Raw genomic sequence first — 23,175 nt, forward strand, 5'->3', positions numbered from 1 at the left:
ACCTTTATACCTCGTTCAGGTGGAAAGGGAGGAGTCTCGGGCCAGGTGCAGCAGGGGTGTGTCCAGGCATACAACATGTAATTACAGTGGGTCACCACAGAGAGAAAGAGAGAGAGAGAGAAATAAAGAGAGAAAGAAAGAGAGAGAAAGAGAAAAAAAAGAGAGAAAAAGAGAGAGAGAAAAAGGAGAGAAAAAGAAAGAGAAAAAGAAAGAAAGAGGGAGAGAGAGAGAAAGAAAGCAAGAGAAAGAGAAAAATAGAGATAAAGAAAGAGAAAAAGAGAGGGAGAAAGAAAGAGAGAAAAAGAAAGAGAGAGAGAGAGAAAGAGCGAGAGAGAGCAAGGGAAAGAGAAAGAGAGAGAAAGAGAAAGAGAGAGACAGAGGAGAAAGAGAGAGAAAGAAAGAGAGAGAGAAAGAAAGAGAAAGAGAGAGAGAGCAAGAGAAAGAGAGAAAAAGAAAGAGAGAAAGAGGGAGAGAGGGAAAGAGAGAGAGAGAGATAGAAAGCGAGATAAAGAGAGCAAAAGAGAGAAAAAGAGAGAAAAAGAGCAAGAGAGGGAAAGAGGGAGAGAGAGAAAGAAAGCGAGAGAAAGAGAGCAAGAGAAAGAGAAAAAGAGAGAGAAATAAAGAAAGAGAAAGAAAGAGAAAGAGAGGGAGAAAGAAAGAGAAAAAAGAGAAAGAAAAAGAGAGAGAGAAGAGAGACAGAAAGAAAGAGAGAGAGAAAGAAAGGAAGAGAGAGAGAGAGAGAGAGAAAGAAAGAAAGAGAAAAAAAGAGAGAGAAGAGAGAGAAGGTTATCCATCCTGGACCCCTCACTCCCTCCCAGCAACCCATGTCCCAATTTGGTTTGCCATTGTCACCATCTCTGGTGCCATGCACCACCTCGATGGGCTGCCCCCCTTGCCATATCCTCGCCATAGTGGATGCGGAGAGCATAGGGTGGCTGTGAGGGGGTCCCCATTGGGAACACTGGGACATAGACCTGTGTGCACCCACCTAGACGTCTGGTGCACTGGCTTCCAGGAATTGCTTGCTCTGCAAGTTCCATTATCCTTCTCCATCCTGTTTCAGTGGTTAACACAAAAAGAGTATTTTGCTTTGCATGGCAACAGTTATGCCCAAGTCCTTCTCTGGGTATCTGTTGGCTCTTTGAGTCTGTGTCCAGAAAGATCAGTTGCCCCTCTTTTGACACAAGGTGTGAAATCTATCACTTGACTTACAATAGCTTGCATCCTGGGCCTCATGAAAATTCTATTTCAATTTACATTTAAAAAGACAGTTTAAAACAAAACCACTTTATAAAATCCTGCACTTGTAACATGTCAAGAGTGGTAAAACATACATTAATACGAAATCCTTGTTGTGTTATATACTATTCAGTTAAGAAAGCTACCCCTTTGTAACAACAATTTGCATTGAAAGAGCTTCCTTATTGGAGGAAAGTGTCTGAAGATGCATCATACGAATATTATTAAATAAAATTTGGAACCAAACCACCTAAAGATATATTAGAACATGAGGTGGATTTTAAGAAGGGGGAAGAGGCAAAGGGGTTTAGGGAAGTCATTTGAAAGCAAAAAGTTCAGACAGCTGAAGGCATGGCCACCAATTGTGGAAACTGCAAATTGGAGATGTGTGAGAAGCCAGAAGTCTGTTATTTAACAGATTTTTATGCATGAATCTAGAGAATTTGGCAATTTTTTGTTGTATTTGTTGTCAGTAAATGCTTGATGCGCGATATAACTCACGAGGCTAGAGGTACTCGGGGAAATAAAGGCTTTTAATGACTACAACAATAGAGCTACCATATATAATACACGATCCCAGACTAAAGGGTCCCAGACAGAGCAGTGACCTTTATACCTCTCCCAGGAGGCGGAGCCCGACTGGGATGTACCATAAGAACTATATTACAGGTAGAACAGCCCAACCCTAACCCCAACAGTAACATATATACAGACTCATAGTACTGGCCAGACCCTGGCTCAGCACTACTTGGTGGGAACCAACAATGGTTCACCACATTCACCCCTCCTTTGAAAACAAAGGCCGGCGGGGTACAAAACACAGAACAATTGTTCATCAGTCTATAAGTTCAGATGGTCTGGGGGACCGCACCGTCGTTGTGACCTCCTCAACACCGGCGATGACACCGGTGTAGGCACTCGCGGTGGCGTTCTCCCCAAGGCGGTGTCCAACGGCTCCTCCAATGTCTCACGGGCCGGTAGAGCCCGAGGTGGTGACAATCCGCTGAACTCGGGCACGCCTTGAAGTGGCGACCATCTCCTGGACTCAGGCAAGCTGTACATGGGAGTAAAAGGGTTAAGTGATGGTCCCGATGCTGCCCGCGCCGTGTCAGGAGGGGAAACAATAGTTGGGGGGTCTCTAACAGGAGGTATGGGAGCGACAGGGGTTTCCAAGCCCCCTGCTGGCGCCAGGTCTCGAATCGAGACCGTGTCCTCTCGCCCGTCAGGGTATGCCACATAGGCATACTGAGGGTTGGCGTGGAGGAGATGGACCTGTTCAACCAAAGGATCGGACTTGCGGGTCCTAACATGTCGCCGCAGGAGGACAGGTCCTGAGTACGTCAACCAAGACGGTAATGAGGTCCCAGAGGAAGCCTTCCGAGGGAATGAAAACAGTCTCTCATGGGGAGTAGCGTTGGTTGTCGTACACAGGAGTGAGCGTATGGAGTGGAGCGCATCAGGAAGCACCTCTTGCCAACGGGAGACTGGAAGGCCTTTAGACTTCAACGCCAGTAAGACAGCCTTCCAGACTGTAGCATTCTCACGTTCAACCTGTCCGTTGTAGCTCGTGGTTCTACTAGAGGCAATTCCGTATGAGAGCAGGAATTGCCTCAAGTCATTGCTCATGAACGACGAGCCCCTATCGCTATGGATGTAACAGGGGTACCCGAACAGGGTGAAAAGATCACGAAATGCCTTGATAACCGTGGCAGTGGTCATATCGGAACAAGGAATGACAAAGGGGAATCGTGAGTACTCATCAACCACATTGAGGAAGTACACATTCCGATCTGTCGAGGGAAGGGGGCCCTTAAAATCTACACTCAGTCTTTCGAATGGACGAGTGGCCTTAATGAGTTGTGCCCTGTCAGGTCGGTAGAAGTGCGGTTTGCATTCCGCGCATACTCGGCAGCTTCTGGTTATAGACCTGACATCCTCCACCGAGTAGGGTAGATTCCGGGCTTTTATGAAGTGGAAGAGCCGAGTGACCCCCGGATGGCAGAGGTCATTGTGGAGAGCCTGCAATCGATTCTCCTGCATACTAGCGCATGTTCCAAGCGACAGGGCATCCGAGGGCTCGTTGAGTTTCCCTGGACGATACATGATGTCGTAATTATAGGTGGAGAGTTCGATTCTCCACCTCAAGATCTTATCGTTCTTGATCTTGCCCCGTAACGTGTTATTGAACATGAACGCCACGGACCGCTGGTCCGTGAGCAGGGCGAACCGTTTTCCCGCCAAGTAATGGCGCCAATGCCAGACGGCCTCCACAATGGCCTGGGCCTCCTTTTCCACCGCCGAATGTCGAATTTCGGGGCCTTGGAGGGTGCGAGAGAAAAAGGCGACGGGCCTGCCCGCCTGGTTAAGTGTGGCGGCCAGGGCGAAATCCGATGCATCACTCTCCACCTGGAAGGGGATGGACTCATCGATAGCGTGCATCGTGGCTTTCGCGATGTCGGCTTTTAGTTTTTCAAAGGCCAAACGAGCCTCTGGTGCTAGGGGAAAAGAGGTAGACTTGATGAGCGGACGGGCTTTGTACGCGTAATTGGGAACCCACTGTGCGTATTAAGAGAAGAAGCCTAAGCATCTTCTCAGTGCTTTTACGCTAGTGGGCAGGGGAAGTTCGAGGAGGGGACGCATACGGTCTGGATCAGGGCCAATTACCCCGTTTTCCACCACGTATCCGAGGATAGCTAGGCGGCGCGTGCGAAATACACACTTCTCCCTGTTGTAGGTCAGATTCAGGCGAGATGCAGTGCGTAGGAATCTAAGAAGGTTGGCATCGTGGTCCTGCTGGTCATGGCCGCAGATGGTGACGTTATCCAGGTACGGGAAGGTAGCCCGCAGTCCGTTATGGTCCACCATTCGGTCCATAGCACGCTGGAAGACCGAGACCCCATTCGTGACACCAAAAGGAACCCTTAGAAAATGGTACAAGCGACCATCCGCCTCAAAAGCCGTGTATTGTCGGTCCTCTGGGCGAATGGGGAGCTGGTGGTAAGCAGACTTTAGGTCGATGGTGGAGAACACCCGGTACTGCGCAATCTGGTTGACCATGTCAGATATGCGCGGGAGGGGATACGCATCCAGCTGCGTGTATCTGTTAATGGTCTGACTATAGTCTATGACCATCCGGGGTTTGTTCCCACTCTTGACCACCACGACCTGCGCTCTCCAAGGACTAGCACTAGGTTGTATGATCCCTTCCTTGAGGAGCCGCTGAACCTCAGATCGAATGAAGATCCGATCCTCAGCGCTGTAACGCCTGCTCTTAGTCGCGATGGGCTTGCAGCCTGGCACGAGATTCTGGAATAAAGAGGGTGTGGTAATCTTAAGCGTCGAGAGGCTACAGATGGAGCGCATTGGGCAATTTAGAGGCTGCGAGTCTCCCACTGAAAGCGGAGGGAGTGGCCCACCGTACTGTAGGGTTACACTCTTCAAGTGGACCATGAAATTTAGTCCTAGGAGTATTGGTGCGCAAAGGTGCGGTAACACCAGGAGCTTGAAGCTCTCGTAAACCGTGCCCTGCACCGTCAGATTTACCACGCAACTCCCGAGCACGGTGACAGACCGGGACCTTGACGCCATCGAAATTGTCTGCTTGAAAGGCTGAATCCGGAGGCCACACCGCTTCACGGCGTCTGGGTGAATGAAGCTCTCCGTGCTCCCGCTGTCAAACAGACAATAAATCGTGCGTTTGTTTACCTGTATGTCCATCATGGACTTGTCGAGTCTGTGAGGCTTTGCCTGGTCCAGGATGATCGACGCCACCGTTGGTTCGTGGGTGCCACTGCAGGCAGCTGAGATGGATGATGACGACCCCTGCTGGTCATTCGCGGTCGGTGCCGACCAAAATGGCTGCCCCCATAGGTCGCACGTGGGCGATGGCGCCAAAACCAGCAGCCCCTGATGGTCGCGCGTCTCTTGCGACTCCGTCGTCTGGAATGGCGACGTCCTGGCCTCGCATGTGGAAGAAGCCCTTAACGATGCCGACGACGAGGAAACCGGCTCCGGGGAGTCACACGCCGCACTGCTGTTCCTGGATGGAAGTTTGCATCGGCATACCTTCGAATAATGCCCCTTCTTGCCACAGGCAGAGCACAACACCGCTTTAGCGGGACATCGCTGCCGAGGGTGCTTCACTCCCCCACAGAAGTAACACCGCAGGCCGACTGGAGCTGCTGCCGTCGTCAGGCCCGAGGGTGGGAACGCAATCACGCAGTTTTTCGGTCCCACTGAATGAAGTGGGGTCTGTGACTGCCCCTGCCACGCTGTCTCCACGTGGTCGTCGGGGTACATCGCCAGACTTTTGGAGGCCGTTTCTAGCGCATCCGCTAGCTCTATGGACTTAGTGAGATCGAGATTACCTTGCTCCAACAGCCGAAGGCGGATGTAAGACGAGCCGATTCCCGCCACAAACGCATCTCGAGCGAGGTCGTTCATGTTCTGGTCTGCCGACACTGCTTTGCAGTTACAGCCCCTGGCTAGCTGTAGGAGCTCACATGCGTACTGTTCCGTCATTTTGCCGGGCTGCCGCCGTCGAGTGGCTAAGAGATATCGAGCATGCATCTCGTTCGGCAGTTTAATGTAGCGCTTCTTAAGAAGCTCGAGGGCCCCTTTGTAGTCGGTGGCCCCACGGATCGCTAAATATACAGCGTCGCTTACCCTCGCGTGGAGGACCCGGAGTCTGTCGGCGTCGGTGGTGACCGCTGCGGAGGCTTCGAGGTAATCCTGAAAGCATTTCAACCAGTGGTCGAAGGTGTTCGAGGCGCCCGCCGCACGTGGGTCCAACGTAAGCCGTTCGGGTTTAAGCATTTGCTCCATGTTCTCTGTGTCGTTTTTTCTTCAACGAAGAGAGTTCAATTGTAGTCAATAAAATTGATGCGCGATATAACTCACGAGGCTAGAGGTACTCGGGGAAATAAAGGCTTTTATTGACTACAACAATAGAGCTACCATATATAATACACGATCCCAGACTAAAGGGTCCCAGACAGAGCAGTGAGCCTTATACCTCTCCCAGGAGGTGGAGCCCAACTGGGATGTACCATAAGAACTATATTACAGGTAGAACAGCCCAACCCTAACCCCAACAGTAACATGTAGAACAGCCCAACCCTAACCCCAACAGTAACATATATACAGACTCATAGTACTGGCCAGACCCTGGCTCAGCGCTACCTGGTGGGAAGCAACAAAGGTTCACCACAATGCTCAACTATGCAAATAGCTTCATTTTACCATTCATTTTTATTCTAGGCGAATAATCCCATGCCTTACTCTGTGATGGGTTTGATGGTGGGGTCATTTAATGGGGCAGAAAGGTAGTGAGTAAGAACCTTGTCACCTTCCCACCTCCACTGAAATTAAAATTAAATTAGTTATTTCAGTCTGGACTGGTAATAGAAGCACTTAAGTGACCAATACCCACTTAAAGGCCTCAACTGCTGCTGCTTGTATTAACCCAGCAGCAGGTGGAGGCTGGCATGTTTGTTTGTGGAGGGATGACCAGCATTCAAAGGCTGAGAACAGAAAAGCTGCAATTCTCTTCAAGACTATCAACTCTCAGTGGGTAAGACTTCTGCCCTTGGGGTTCTTAATCCAATGATAGGCCTTCTTCTGGGATCAAGTGTCTGTTTCCCACAAGATGCAGTGAACCTTCCTGAAAAGAGGTGACTTGAGAGTTGGTCAAAACCACTGTCACCTCCACAAGGTACTGCCCAGATGCATAACACTGTCCTCACCAGTGCCGAGTAGAGTTGTACATCACACCACAAATCACATTTCAGTCGAGGGTCTGACAAACCAAAATGTCATCATAGTTTATTACAACATAAGTTATCTATCCATCTCATTGACTTGCAATCCCTAAGCCACTGTTTCTCACTCTGTCTCACTATTTCTCAGCCTCCATATCTCTGTTTCTCATGTCCCATCTTGTGGTTCCCCACTATCCGCCTCACTGTTACAATGCTTATTGCATTCTTTCAATTTTAAGCATTCAGTTTTAACTCAATTGCTCTCAGGGTCAGACCGCCAGCTGTTTCTACTTTTAAGAGTTCATGGTGAGGTTGACTAGCTCACTTCTGCGTGCGGTTACATTTCAATAGTATTTATTCTGGAGAGCTCAACTCAGTGGAGAAAAATGATAGATCACAGGAGAAATAGAAATTGGCTAAATTTAAGAAAAGCCAAATAAACGGTATCAGTGTTACTAGGGACAAAAACTGTAGCAGGGTTACTAGGGATAAATAAACTGCGGCAGTGTTACTCAGAATAAATAAGCTGTGTCAGTTTTATTTGGAATAAATAAACTAGCAGTATGTCTAGGAATAAAGGAATGTTACCCGGGATAAATAAACTGTGACAGGCATCAATAAACTATGTTACTAGGGCTAAATAAATAGTAGCAGTGATACTCGGGAAAAATAAATCATAGCTGTGTTACTGGGAATAAATGATTAGTAGCAGTGTTACAAGGAATAAATGAATTGTAGCAGTGTTTCAAGGATTAAATAAGCTGTCACAGTGTTACTAGGGATAAATAAACTGTAGCTGTGTTACTAGGGATATATAAACTGTGGAAGTGATAGCAGGGATAAATAAAAAATGGCAGTGTTGCTAGGAATAAATAAACTGCAGCAGTGTAACTAGGCATCAATGATCTGTTACAGTGTTACTAGGAACAAAAACACTACAACAAATAAATGAACTGTGGCAATGCTCATAGATTCATAGAATCCTTACAGTGTATTCAGCCCATTGAGCTTGAACAGACAACTATCCCACCCAGGCCCTATCCCCATAATGCCACTCCAGATTTGGACCAATGAAATGTGACTGCACATGCTAGAGAGCTAATCATGTTTCACCATGAATTCTTTAAAGTAGAAACAGCTATCGGTCTGATCCTCGTAGCAACACAAGGAGTAGAATGCTCAAAGTCAAAATGGTGCCATAAGTATTGGAACAGGGAGATGGAGAATGTGAAAGAGGGGGATGATCAATAATGAGAAATTAGCCTGAATTAATCAATATAACTGTTGTGGAAATTCTTACTAACACTGACCGTAAGATGTCAGTATTCGACTTCAGGTTTACTGATAAATTTAGGTGAAGAAGGATCAGAGAAGATGACTGGAGTGGAACATAAATGCCTACAAAGATTGGGTGGGCCGAATGGGCTGTTCTTGTGCTGTAAATTTGCTACATTTATAAACAAATATTCTTATTTGACACATTTGTTACAATTTACTTATCCCAAAAGTTATGCTGGAATTTATCCGTCACCAGTGACAGTTCTCCTGTTCATTTGTCACCAGTAATCAAACATGTGCTTATTTTCTCTCATATCCACATTCAATCTTATTTGTCCATAGAAACGACATTCAGATTTATTTGCTCCAAGTACCTGTATTGAGTTTATTTATCCCTACTAACACTACTGCAATTTATTTATTCTCAATAACACAGTCACAGTTTATTTATCCTTAGTAATACTGCAAAAATTTATTTTTCCTTAGTTCGGGGCCAGATCAGAAACTCCAAGGTATATTATGAAGTTAGCATAGACCCCCAACTTTATTTGATTTTGGCATTAGTGTGAGCATAAGGTGTTTTGCTTCAGGTGTGATTCTATTGACCCACTAGGTAGTTTTTATTTAAACAGACTTTATTGAACAACACAGTTAAAATATAACAAATTGAAACAAATTGAAATATTACCAATTGAAATACTTAAATATGACTATGCGAGAGATATGATGTGTTAAACAGATCCAGTTAATTTACTCCCACTTACCTCGTGGTCTTTTGTTAGTCCATATTCGACCTCATATATAATAGGTGGCTATTCTGTTATGAAGCATCTACATTTTCTCAGAAACCATCCAAAGTCTCCAATTTAAATTGAAATTTGGAGGGTAATAGGAACAGGGTAAGTGCCCATCAGAAATGTAACCTTCTCAGGCATTTCCCATGCAGTCCCTGCATGATGACTTCTGGTGGTGTGGGTTCCCTGGCGCATCTTCCAGGGTACCTCCAGGCTACGACAACCTCCCCCCAACTCCGGGAAATGGAGAATCTGAGCCAATATCATGGACAACTCAACTCAGTGGAGAAAACTGATTGATCACTAGGGAAACAGTAAATGTTGACCAAATTTAAGAAAAACTAATTAAATCAGAGCATAGTTACTGGGACAAATAATCTATAGCACAGTTATTAGGGAAAAATAAATGTAGCAGCCTTAACGGGGACAAATAAACTGCAGCAGTTTACTCGGGGTAAATTAATGCAAGTAAGATACTAAGGGCAGATAAATTCAAGTATAGTTTCTGAGAACTAATGCAAGAAAATACAAAAACACAAGAAAGAAGAACAAGAGTAGACCACACGTCCCATCGAGTCTGCTCCAACATTCAATAGAATCATGGCTGATCTTGGACTCCAACTGCACTTTCCTATTTGCTTCTCGACTCCCTGAGACCAAAAATCTGCCAGTATCTCAAGACAGTCACTGAAGGTAAACATGCAGGTGCAGCATGCAATAAAAAAGGCAAATCAGATGTTGGCTTTCATGGCTAGAGGATTCAAGTACAGGAGCAAGGATGTCTTGATGCAATTATATAGGGTCTTGGTGAGCTCACACTGTAATGACTTCAACGAGACATATGAGGTTGGCTTCTTGGAGTATGAACTCCTTGATTGAGGTCATAATTGCCTGCCAAGTCGGGATCCTCACCTGTATATAAAAATGGGGGGGGGGTGAGATTTTCTGGATTTTGACTTTGCACCTGAAGCATTCTAGGAGTGGAATTGAGTTTGTAAATGAAGGGAATCTGGTGAAAGGACACTGGCCTCTGAGGAGTTATTTCAGTAGCGATGAGGAAAAAGAACGATCGTAAGGAACTTGTTCACCAAAAGCTGGTTTTGCTTGGCGGTAAGCCATTTTCAGACATTTTCAGAAGTTAAAGAGAGCACATTATGTAGTGAAGGCAGTGTCAGTAATCCTAGTACCAGACAGATCAGACAAGGGAAGTCCAGATTAAACTACATTTATTTCAATGCAAGAGGCCTGACGGGCCTCAGCGCATGAACTCAGGGTACGGATGGTTATGTGGGACTGGAATATTATAGAAATTACTGAAACATGGCTAAGGGAGGGACAGGACTGGCAGCTCAATGTTCCAGGATGCAGATGCTATAGGAAAGATAGAACAAGAGATGAGAGAGGAGGGGGAGTTGCACTTTTGATTAGGGAAAACATCACTGAAAGGTGATATATCCGAGGGTTCGGCCACTGAGTCTATATGGGTAGAACTGAGAAATTAGAAGGGGGAAATCACTTTGATAGGGTTGTACTATAGGCCCCCAAATAGTCAGTGGGAAATTGAGGAGCAAGTATGTAAGGAGATTACAGATAGCTCCAAGAAAAATAGGGTGGTAATAGTAGGGGATTTTAACTTTCCCAACATTGACTGGGACAGCCATAGTAGTAGAGGGTTGGATGGAGAGAAATTTGTTGTGTATTCAGGAGAAATTTCTCATTCAGTATGTGAATGGCCCGACTAGAGAGGGGGCAAAACTTGACTTCCTCTTGGGAAATAAGGAAGGGCAGGTGGCAGAAGTGTTAGTGAGGGATCACTTTGGGACCAGTGACCATAATTCTATTAGTTTTAAGATAGCTATGGAGAATGATAGGTCTGGCCCAAAAGTTAAAATTCTAAACTGGGGCAAGGCCAATTTTGATGGTATCAGGCAGGAACTTTCAAAAGTTAATTGGGGGAGTCTGTGGGAATGCAAACGGACATCTGGTCAGTGGGAGGCTTTCAGAAGTGTGTTAACCAGGGTTCAGAGTAAACACATTCCTCTTAGAGTGAAGGACAAGGCTGGTAGAAGTAGGGATGATGTGGAGATGCCGGCGTTGGACTGGGGTAAACACAGTAACAGTTTTAACAACACCAGGTTAAAGTCCAACAGGTTTATTTGGTAGCAAATACCATTAGCTTTCGGAGCGCTGCTCCTTCGTCAGATGGAGTGGAAATTTCCTGGATGACTCGGGATATTGAGGCCCTGGTCAAGAAGAAAAAGAAGGCACATGACACACATAGGCAGCTGGGATCAAGTGAATCCCTTGAAGAGAATAGAGGGTGTAGGAGTAGAGTTAAGAGAGAAATCAGGAGGGCAAAAAGGGGACACGAGATTGTTTTGGCAGGTAAGGCAAAGGAGAAACCAAAGAGCTTCTACAAATACATAAAAGCCAAAAGAGTAACTAGGGAGAGAGTAGGACCTTTTAATGATCTATGTGTGGATCCACAAGAGATGGGTGAGATCCTAAATGAATATTTCTCATCAGTATTTACTGTTGAGAAAAGCATGGATGTTAGGGAACTTGGGGAAGTAAATAGCGATGTCTTGAGTAGTATGTACATATTACAGAGAAGGAGGTGCTGGAAGTCTTAAAGCGCATCAAGGTAGATAAATCACTAGACCTGAAGAAGAAGTGTGGGAGGCTAGGGAGGAAATTGCGGGTCCCCTAGCAGAGATATTTGAATCATCGATAGTCACAGGTGAGGTGCCTGAAGATTGGGGGGTGGCAAATGTTATGCCTTTGTTTAAAAAGGGCTGCAGGGAAAAGCCCGGGAACTGCAGGCCAGTGAGCGTCACATCTGTGGTGGGTAAGTTGTTGGAAGGTATTTTGAGAGACAGGATCTACAGGCATTTAGAGATGCAAGGACTGATTAGGGACAGTCAGCATGCTTTGAGAGTGGAAAATCATGTTTCACAAATTTGATTGAGTTTTTTGAAGGGGTAACCAAGAAGATAGATGAGGGCAGTGCAGTTGATGTTGTCTACATGGACTTTAGCAAGGTCTTTGACAAGGTATCACATGGTAGGTTGTTGCATAAGGTTAAATCTCATGGGATCCAGGGTGAGGTAGCTAAATGGATACAAAATTGGCTTGATGACAGAAGCCAGAGGGTGGTTGTAAAGGGTTGTTTTTCAAACTAGAGACCTGTGACCAGTGGTGTGCCTCAGGGATCGGTGCTGTGTCCATTGTTATTTGTCATTTATATTAATGATTTGGATGAGAATATAGGGGGCATGGTTAGTAAGTTTGCAAATGACACCAAGATTCGTGGCATAGTGGACAGTGAAGAAGGTTATCTCGGATTGCAATGCGATCTTGATCAATTGGGCCAGTGTGCTGATGAATGGCAGATGGAGATTAATTTAGATAAATGCGAGGTGATGCATTTTGATAGATTGAACCAGGGCAAGACTCAGTTAATGGTAGGGCGTTGGGGAGAGTTACAGAACAAAGAGACCTAGGGGTACATGTTCATAGCTCCTTGAAAGTGGAGTCACAGGTGGACAGAGTGGTGAAGAAGGCATTCAGCATGCTTGGTTTCATTGGTCAGAACATTGAAAACAGGAGTTGGGACCACTTATTGAAGTTGTACAAGACATTGTAAAGCTACACTTAGAATACTGTGTGCAGTTCTGGTCACCCTATTATAGAAAGGTTATCATTAAACTAGAAAGAATGCAGAAGAGATTTACTAGGATGCAAACAGGACTTGATGGTTTTGAGTTTTAAGAAGAGGCTGGATGGGACTTTTTTCTCTGGAGCGTAGGAGGCTGAGGGGTGATCTTACAGAGGTCTATAAAATAACGAGGGGCATAGATCAACTAGATAGTCAATATTTTTTCCCAAAGGTAGGGGAGTCTAAAACTAGAGGGCATAGGTTTAAGGTGAGAGGGGAGAGATACAAAAGGGTCCAGAGGGGCAATTTTTTCACTTAGAAGGTGGTGAGTGTCTGGAACAAGCTGCCAGAGGTAGTAGTAGAGGTGGATACAATTTTGTCTTTTAAAACGCGTTTAGACAATTATATGGGTAAGGTGGGTACAGAGGGATATGGGCCAAATGCGGGCAATTGAGACTAGCTTAGGGGTTTGAAAAGAAAGGGCGTCATGGACAAGTTGGGACGAAGGGCCTGTTTCCATGCTGTAAACCTGTATGACTCTAGACATCATGTCTCTGTTTGGAAAACTGGACTCTTTTGACCCTGCTGTGGAGAACTGGACCCAATATGTGGAACAAATGCGTTACTTTTTTAGGGTGAATGACACAGTGGCAGATGAAAAGCAATGGGTCATTTTTTTGACCGCTTGTGAACCGTTGGCATTTGCCATTATTCGCAGCTTAACTTTCCTGGAGGCACCAGATACAGAAACCTTCCAGCAATTGGCGGACTTGGTGAGGGAATATTATGACCTGGAAGACGTTCTCATTACAGGTAAAACAAAAGAAGGACACCGACAGAACTTGGAGGAAGACCGTAGTCATTTTTCAAGAGCTGGAGTGCACTTAAGGTGGGAGAAATGCATCTTCTTGGTATCTCAATTGACCTGTCTGGGTTACAAAGTGGACACGTCAGGTCTACAACCTTTGGAGGACCAGGTGCGGGCAATTAAAGATGTCCCGTCTCCCACCTCCAACCAGGTGTTAGTCATTTTTAGGGCTGGTGAGTATTTTCATACTAAAATTCATACTAAACCGGGCCTCTGTCTTGGTTTCGCTATATCAATTGCTAAAAAAGGATCAAGCTTGGGAATGGCCCACCTGTCAAGAACTTGTTTTGAAGAAAATAAAGCATCAGCTGTCATTGTCCAATGCATTAGCACATTCTGATCCTAAAAAAGAGTTAGTGTTAACCTGCGATGCATCTCCATATGGCATCGGGACAGTATTAGCACATAAATGGCCAAATGGAGAGGAACACCCAACAGCATATGCCCCCAGGGCCTTGGTTATAGCAGAAAGAAAGTACACCCATACTGAAAGAAAAGGGTTGGTGGTAATATTTGGAGCGAAGAAATTCCATCAATACCTTTATGGATGGAAATTTATGATTGTCACGGGTCATAAGCCATTACTGGAATTACTAAGAGAGATCTGAGACCATGCTAACGGTGGGCATATTGGCAGCTTATAACTATCAATTGGAGCACCAGCTGAGAGATCGTGAGGCAAATACAGATGTCTTAAGTACGCTATCTTTAGCAGACACCCCACCGATGGTACCCCAAGTAGAAGAGACGTAATGACTATGAAGTTTCTGGATACCCTCCCAGCAGCTGCACATAATATACATCTTTGGACACAAAAGGACCCTGACCTCACAAAAGTTAAACACTTAGTACTGACAGGGGAAACAGAAAGGCCAGAACAGCCTTAAGCCTGGAGTAGAAGAGCAGTTCACAGCAGAAGACGGAATACTGCTGTGGCATGCCGAGTGGTTGTTCCGAGTCAAGGTTGCCATGACATGTTGGCTGAACTACATCATAGCCACCCAGGAATGTCCAAAATGAAGGTGCTGGCCAGTGGCTATGTTTGGTGGCCCAGAATGGACGCAGACATAGTGGCTTTTGTGGGTCGGTGCCAGGAACACCAGCAAGGACAGAAGATGCCACCAGCAGCTCCCTTACACACGTGGGAATGGCCAGGTAGATCATGGACTTGGTTGCATGTGGTTTATGCCCTTTCATGGGCTCAATGTCCCTGGTCATAGTAGATGCCCACTCCAAGTGGATGGACATGCATAGGGTGCATTCGGCGAACACAACAATAACAGCAGAGAAATTTTGCACCTCATTTGCGACACATGGGATCTCAGAGGTGCTAGTCTCTAACAATGGACTGGCTTTTGGCAGGCAGGAGTTCACCTGATTCATGAGGTTGAATGGGATTCGACATGTCAGGACGGAACCATACCATCCATCGTCGAATGGCCCTGAAGAGAAAGCAGTCCAAACTTTAAAAACTAGGTTAAAAAAAACAGCCAGCAGCATCAATGGACACCAAGCTCTCTCGTTGGCTATTTAACTATAGGACAACCCACCCCCCCCCCCCCCCCCCCCACCCCATGCCAGTACAGGAATAGCACCCGCAGAATTGTTCACAGGCACACGACTCTGCACCCGGTTAGGTTTGCTATTCCCGGGGAATGAAGTAGAAAGGGTCGAGAACTTCAAGTTTTTAGGTGCTCAGATCACCAACAACCTGTCCTGGTCCCCCCATGCCGACACTATAGTTAAGAAAGCCCACCAACGCCTCTACTTTCTCAGAAGACTAAGGAAATTTGGCATGTCAGCTACGACTCTCACCAACTTTTACAGATGCACCATAGAAAGCACTCTTTCTGGTTGTATCACAGCTTGGTATGGCTCCTGCTCTGCCCAAGACCACAAGGAACTACAAAAGGTCATGAATGTAGCCCAATCCATCATGCAAACCAGCCTTCCATCCATTGACTCTGTTTACACTTCCCGCTGCCTCTGCAAAGCAGCCAGCTTAATTAAGGACCCCACGCACCTCGGACATTCTCTCTTCCACCTTCTTCCTTCGGGAAAAAGATACAAAAGTCTGAGGTCACGTACCAACCGACTCAAGAACAGCTTCTTCCCTGCTGCTGTCAGACTTTTGAATGGACTTACTTTGCATTAAGTTGATCTTTCTCTACACCCCAGCTATGACTGTAGCACTACCTTCTGCACTCTCTCAGTTCCTTCTCTATGAACGGTGAGTGCAGAATGTAGTGTTACAGTCACAGCTAGGGTGTAGAGAACAATCAACTTAATGCAAGGTAAGTCCATTCAAAAGTCTGACAGCAGCAGGGAAGAAGCTGTTCTTCAGTCGGTTGGTATGTGACCTCAAACGTTTGTATCTTTTTCCCAAAGGAAGAAGGTGGAAGAGAGAATGTCCGGGGTGATTGGGGTCCTTAATTATGCTGGCTGTTTTGACGAGACAGCAGGAAATGTAGATAGAGTCAATGGATGGGAGGCTAGTTTGCGTGATGGATTGGGCTACATTCACGACCTTTTATAGTTCCTTGGGCAGAGCAGGAGCCATACCAAGCTGTGATACAACCAGAAAGAGTGCTTTCTATGGTGCATCTGTAAAGGTTGGTGAGAGTCGTAGCTGACATGCCAAATTTCCTTAGTCTGCTGAGAAAGTAGAGGCGTTGGTGGGCTTTCTTAACTATAGTCGACATAGGGGGGACCAGGACAGGTTGTTGGTGATCTGGACACCTAAAAACTTGAAGCTCTTGACCCTTTCTACTTCATCCCCATTGATGAAGACAGGGGCATGTTCTCCTTTACGCTTCCTGAAGTCGATGACAATCTCCTTCATTTTGTTGATACTGAGGGAGAGATTATTGTTGCTGCACCAGTTCATCAGATTCTCTATCTCATTCCTGTACTCTGTCTCGTCATTGTTTGAGATCCGACCCACTACGGTGGTGTCGTCAGCAAACTTGAAAATCGCGTTGGAGGAGAATTTTAGCCACTCAGTCATAGATGTATAAGGAGTATAGTAGGAGGCTGAGAACACAGCCTTGTGGGGTACCAGTGTTGAGGATGATTGTGGAGGTGGTGTTGTTGCCTACCCTTACTGATTGTGGTCTGAGAGTTAGGAAGTTCAGGATCCAGTCACAGAGGGAGGTGCCGAGGCCCAGGCCACGGAGTTTGGAGATAGGTTTCGTGAGAATAATAGTGTTGAAGGCTGAGCTATAGTCAATAAATAGGAGTCTAACATAGGTGTCCTTGTTATCTAGGTGTTCTAGGGTTGAGTGCAGGGCCAGGGAGATGGAATCTGCTGTGGACCTGTTGAGGCGGTAGGCAAATTTTAGTGGATCTAGATAGTCTGGGAGGACTACCTGGATCGGCTGGATGCCATGGAGGAGAGGCAGGCCATCCTGTACCCCCAGGATGGAAGACAACCCAGTAACAGGGACTCCAATACTGCCTGGGAAGCAGTGACCACAGCAGTCGAAGACCCCGGGGATGTCTGAGTGCCCCAGGATGTAACTATCATGCACATTGCCTGGGTAGGTGCACACATCTACAGAATATTAGCAAGGATGACAAAGACACTTATTCATTGACTACAGCTCAGCCTTCAACACCATTATTCCTACGAAACACATCTCCAAACTTCGTGACCTAGGGCTCGGCTCCTCCCTCTCCGACTGGATCCCAGACTTCCTAACCCAAAGACCGCAATCAGTAAGGATAGGCAACAACACCTCCTCCATGATTATCCTCAACGCTGGTGCCCCGCAAGGCTATGTCCTCAGCCCCTTACTGCACAACTTACACACCTATGATTATGTGGCCAAATTCGCCTCCAACGCGATTTTCAAGTTTGCTGATGACACCACCGTAGTGGGTCGGATCTCAAACAATGGCAAGATGGAGTACAGGAAAGAGATAGAGAATCTGGTGAACTGGAGCGATGACAATAATCTCTCCCCCAATGTCAGTAAAATGAAGGAGATAGTCATCGACTTCAAGAAGTATAGTGGAGGACATGTACCGACCTACATCAATGGGGATGAAGTGGAAATGGTTGAGAGCTTCAAGTTTCTAGGTGTCCAGATCACCCAACCTGTCCTGGTCCCTCCACACCGACGCTATAGTTAAGAAAACCCGCCAACGCCTCTACTCTCTCAGGAGGCTAAGGAAATTCGCACGTCCGCTACGACTCTCACCAATTTTTACAAATGCAGCATAGAAAGCATCCTTTCCGATGTATCACAGCTTGGTATGACTCCTGCTCCAGCCAAGACCGCAAGACACTATAAAGAGTTGTGAACGTAGCCCAGTCCATCACGCAAATCAGCCTCTCAATCCATTGACTCCATCTATACTTCCTACTGCCTCAGACAAGCAGCCAGTATAATTAAGGACCCCACACACCCTGCACATACTCTCTTCCACCTTCTTCCGTTGGGAAAAAGACAAGAGTTTGAGATCATGTATCAACCGACTGAAGAACAGCTTCTTCCCTGCTGCGATCAGACTTCTGAATGGACCTACCTCACATTAAGTTGATCTTTCTCTATGCCCTAGCTACGACTACACTACATTCTGTATCCTCTCCTTTCCTTCTCCCATTTGTACTCTATGTACTGCATGCTTTGTTTGTATAACATGCAAGAAACTGTATACCAATACATGTGACAATAATAAATCAAATCAAGGTGGTCGCACACAATCTGCATTCAGGGAGTGGAACGTCTTCCTGTTGATAAAGGGCACTCCCTGATTCCACGGGGCCCCCAGGGCGATGTGCATGGTGTCTATGGCCCACTGCACCTACGGGATCCCAGTGATGGCGGTGAAGCCTCCAGCCCGGGTACCTTGTTGGGTCTGGTCTGGGTCAAAATGGATATATTGGCCTGCCGGTGTACTTCCCGGATGCCACTGTGGGCTGACAACTGCGAGATGCCACACAGGTCCCTGCTCAAGCCCTGGAATGACCTGTGACAGAGAAGTTAAGAACTGCCAACACCTTCATTGTCATCAGGAGTGGGTGTTCTCTTCCCCAATGAGGTGCCAGGTCCACGAGGACGTGACACAGGTGTCGCACTGTCTCCGCGCTGAGGCAGAGCCTTCGGCGACACATGGGGTCCAGCAGCTCATGATAGGACATGTGGGTCCTGTAAGGATGTGGTCTCCTTCTCTTCCATCATCTGCCCTCAGGTTAACGTGTGGCCAGGTCCTGACCAGCAGCCATCCAATATCTTGGTGCAGTCTCCGGCCTACGTCCAGCCCAACATGAGGGGAAGGTAAGGCCTGCACAGGACTCCTTCCCCCGAATTCGCAACACTGAACCCCACACCCGTCCCTGAGGTCAACTCATCTGTGTCTCTCATGTCCTCTTCAGTGCTTCCTGAGCATTGAACACCCCAAAGGGTGATGATAGGCTAGCGCACACCTCCAAAATCCTTCTCGGAGGCGAGATTGCCAGGTATATATTTAGGTAGGCCTGTTGTAAATGCCGTGGGCATGACATCACACCGGCACCCGCTGAATATTCAGTGCGGGGAAATTCCGAAGTGACATTAGTTAATGATATATTAATATATTAAAATGAGGTCCAAGGCTCCCTCGGTGTATTTCATGGTACACTGTCGAAGGGTCTTGAAAATCAGAAATTGCGATTTCAACAGCGAGAATCGCATTTTCTGATTCGCTCTGGATTTTGCACCCGCACCAGCAATCCCACGCACGGAGAGTTCACCTCCACCATCTCTGCAGATATCTCTTTAGAGCCCAGGAGTGTAGGCCATCAGGGCCCCGAGATGTGTCAGATTTTAATCCTTTTTGTTTCTCCAATGCCTTTTTCTCTGCTGGTATTAATTACCTTAATTCCTCACTCCTTTTAGCCCATATTAACTTCTAATTCTAATATGTCTCCTGCTGTGAAGACAGACACCAAGTAATTGCTCAATGCCTCTGCCCCATTTTCCTCTGCCATTTCCTCATTCAGTAAGAAGTTTAACAACACCAGGTTAAAGTCCAACAGGTTTATTTGGTAGCAAAAGCCACACAAGCTTTCGAAGCTCTAAGCCCCTTCTTAGAGCTTCGAAAGCTTGTGTGGCTTTTGCTACCAAATAAACCTGTTGGACTTTAACCTGGTGTTGTTAAACTTCTTACTGTGTTTACCCCAGTCCAACGCCGGCATCTCCACATCATTTCCTCATTCCCCATGATAATTTCTAGTGTCTCTGCTTCTAAAGGACCACTTGAATATGGGCTGAATTAACTTGAATATGATTGCTTGAAACAAATAAATGGCAGCACAATTACAAGGACAAATAAATTCACTGACAGTAAGCAGGGACAAATGAACAAAGGTGCCAAAAGACGTGCTGGTTAGGTGCATTGGCCATGCTAAATTTCCCTTCAATGTACCCGAACAGGTGCCGGATGTGGTGACCTGGGGATTTTCACAATAATTTCATTGCAGTTTTAATGTAAGCCTACTTGTGATACTAATATATAAAATTTAAAACTTTGAACAGTGACAACTTTATTGGGGACAAATAAGCTCAAATGTATTTAATTGGTTGGACGATTACTTTAAAAGCCGATCTCATGGTTTAATGGCGATGTCATTCGGGTGTTGCACAGGCAGCTGCTCTACTTTCAGTTTATATTCTGTACAGGCAACATCTGTTTCAATAAACCTGTTGTATGTTATTTTGAAACTACGTCTGCAAACCATATAATTTATTTTCATTTAAAATCTACAAGCCCTAACATAGTTGGGACATTACAATCATACACTGAGACCCCAGGTATCAGATACTGTGTCCCACAGGAGTTTTGACTGAGTCCTCACCCTTGAATTGAATATTGATACCTCAAGGATTACATAGTATAAAAACCTAGGAGTCGCACAAAGCTCTTGGGCGTATTAACTGAAACCCTAGGGACTTGATATTTATACCCCAGGATTGCACACTGGGTCCCCTAAATTCACAGGAATCATAGAATCATAGAATCCTACATTGCAGAAGGAGGCCATTCGGCCCATCGTGTCTGCACCGACCACAAGCCCATGCAGGACCTATCCCCATACATTTACCCTAGCTAGTCCCCCTGACACTAAGGGTCAATTTAGCATAGCCAATCACTCTAACCCACACATCTTTGGACTGTGGGAGGAAACCAGAGCACCTGGGAGGAAACCAGAGCACCCAGAAGGGAACCCATGCAGACACGGGGAGAATGTGCAGACTCCGCACAGACAGTGACCCAAGCCAGGAATCGAACCCGGATTCCTGGTGCTGTGAGGCAGCATTACTAACCACTATGCTACCGCACCGCCCCGGAATCATAGAGATCTGTGCATCTCCATTAAACAGGCCACTGCAGTCAATGTGCAGATCTTTATGTTCATTGCTGTGCGTTAATTAAAGGAAGTGAATTGTCTAATCGTTATAGAATCTGGTATTGAAACCAATGGAATGAAAATCAAGCAAGTTCTATTCAGGGTAGTTGATTGCTCTCCAGATTATTGCCCTGGCAGTAAGGATGAAAACGTATCCCATTGTACGTCATTATAGTATCAACTATCAATGAAATCACACATTCCCATTAAATACACTTGGATCAACAGTTTAAAGGCCTTTATTATAACATCAATTGTCAACATTCTTGCCTCTGTTTGAAAAAAGTTATGGTGCAACTTCTTCTCTACAGGGGTTGAACATATGACATAGACTGGCACATCAGTTCAGTATTGAGTGGGAGCTGTTTCTGAAAATGCTATGCTTCAAATATTAAACAGAGAACCTGCCTCCTGCTCCATTGTTTTAGATGGACGTTAGAGGTCCCGTAGCATGATTTAAAGGATAGCAGAGAGTACTGACTAACACATTCCTCTCAATGAACAGTAACATAAAATACAGTTTAACAGGCAATTCATCCCATTACTAGACCTCACTTTTGTTTCTCTACTTGTCACATTATCACCCCTTTTGCCTTACACCATCATCCTTTTTATCATTGAATCATACCATTTCCTCCCCATTGCCCTTTTCTGCCTTTGAACTAGCTTGCTTAAAATCTCCCAAACTGGCCCTGTGATCCTGTCTCACTCATTATGATGTGGAGATGCCGGCGTTGGACTGGACAGTAAGAAGTCTCACAACACCAGGTTAAAGTCCAACAGGTTTATTTGGTAGCAAATACCATAAGCTTTCGGAGCAATGCTCCTTCGTCAGATGTCAGGGAGCTCCAGCAATAATCCTTCAAGCAAGCCCCACTACGGTTTGGCAGAGATCATCATTCCCAGTGACACGGTCAGTACTGCAAAACTGCCTGCGTCCGATTGGACAGCAACAGTTGAAGGCGGGATATCCAGCCCCCCACCAGAGATTCCTGCAGAAAATTTCCCCTGGTAGAGCCGAGAACAGTAAGAAGTCTCACAACACCAGGTTAAAGTCTAACAGGTTTATTTGGTAGCACAAGCTTTTGGAGTGTTGCTCCTTCTTCAGGTGAGTGGAAGACGTGTTCACAAACAGGGCATATATAGACACAAACTCAATTTACAAGACAATGGTTGGAATGCAAGTCCTTACAGGCAATCAAATCTTAAAGGTACAATGTGAGTGGAGAGAGGGTTAAGCACAGGTTAAAGAGGTGTGTATTGTCTCCAGCCAGGACAATTAGTGAGATTTTGCAAGCCCAGGCAAGTCGTGGGGATTACAGATAGTGTGACATGAACCCAAGATCCCGGTTGAGGCTGTCCTCATGTGTGCGGAACCTGGCTATCAGTCTCTGCTCAGCGACTCGGCATTGTCGTGTGTCATGAAGGCCACCTTAGAGAACTCTTACCCGAAGATCAGAGGCTAAATGCCCGTGACTGCTGAAGTGTTCCTCGACAGGAAGAGAATCCTCCTGCCTGGTGATTGTCGAGCGGTGTTCATTCATCCATTGTTGTAGCATCTGCATGGTCTCCCCAATGTACCATGCCTCGGGACATCCTTTCCTGCAGCGTATCAAGTAGACAATGTTGGCCGTTTCACTCTTGCGACTTGGCCAACGTTGTCTACCTGATTCCCTGCAGGGATGGATGTCCCAAGGCATGGTCCATTGGAGAGACCATGCAGACGCTGCGACAACGGATGAATGAAAACCGTTCGACAATCACCAGGCAGGAGTGTTCTTTTTCTGTCGGGAAGCACTTCAGCAGTCACGGGCATTCAGCCTCTGATCTTCGGGTAAGCGTTCTCCAAGGTGGCCTTCATGACACACGACAATGCAGAATCGCTGAGCAGAAACTGATAGCCAAGTTCTGCACACATGAGGACAGCCTCAACTGGGATTTTGGGTTCATGTCACATTATCTGTAACCCCCACGACTTGCCTGGGCTTGCAAAATCTCACTAACTGTCCTGGCTGGAGACAATACACACCTCTTTAACCTGTGCTTAACCCTCTCTCCACTCACATTGTCTGTACCTTTAAGACTTGATTACCTGTAAAGACTCGCATTCCAACCATTATTTTGTAAATTGAATTTGTGTCTATAAATGCCCTGTTTGTGAACACAACTCCTCACTCACCTGAAGA

The 23,175-nt window shown here is 46.1% G+C and overlaps 1 protein-coding gene across 3 annotated transcripts in view; it reads right to left on the reverse strand.

Annotated features, from left to right (window-relative positions):
* Positions 1–23,175, reverse strand: part of pamr1a (peptidase domain containing associated with muscle regeneration 1a) — a 122,857-nt gene that overhangs the window by 78,373 nt on the left and 21,309 nt on the right. The window lies entirely within an intron of this gene.

This window comes from Mustelus asterias, chromosome 9 (assembly GCF_964213995.1).
Source record: "Mustelus asterias chromosome 9, sMusAst1.hap1.1, whole genome shotgun sequence".
NCBI lineage: Eukaryota > Metazoa > Chordata > Chondrichthyes > Carcharhiniformes > Triakidae > Mustelus > Mustelus asterias.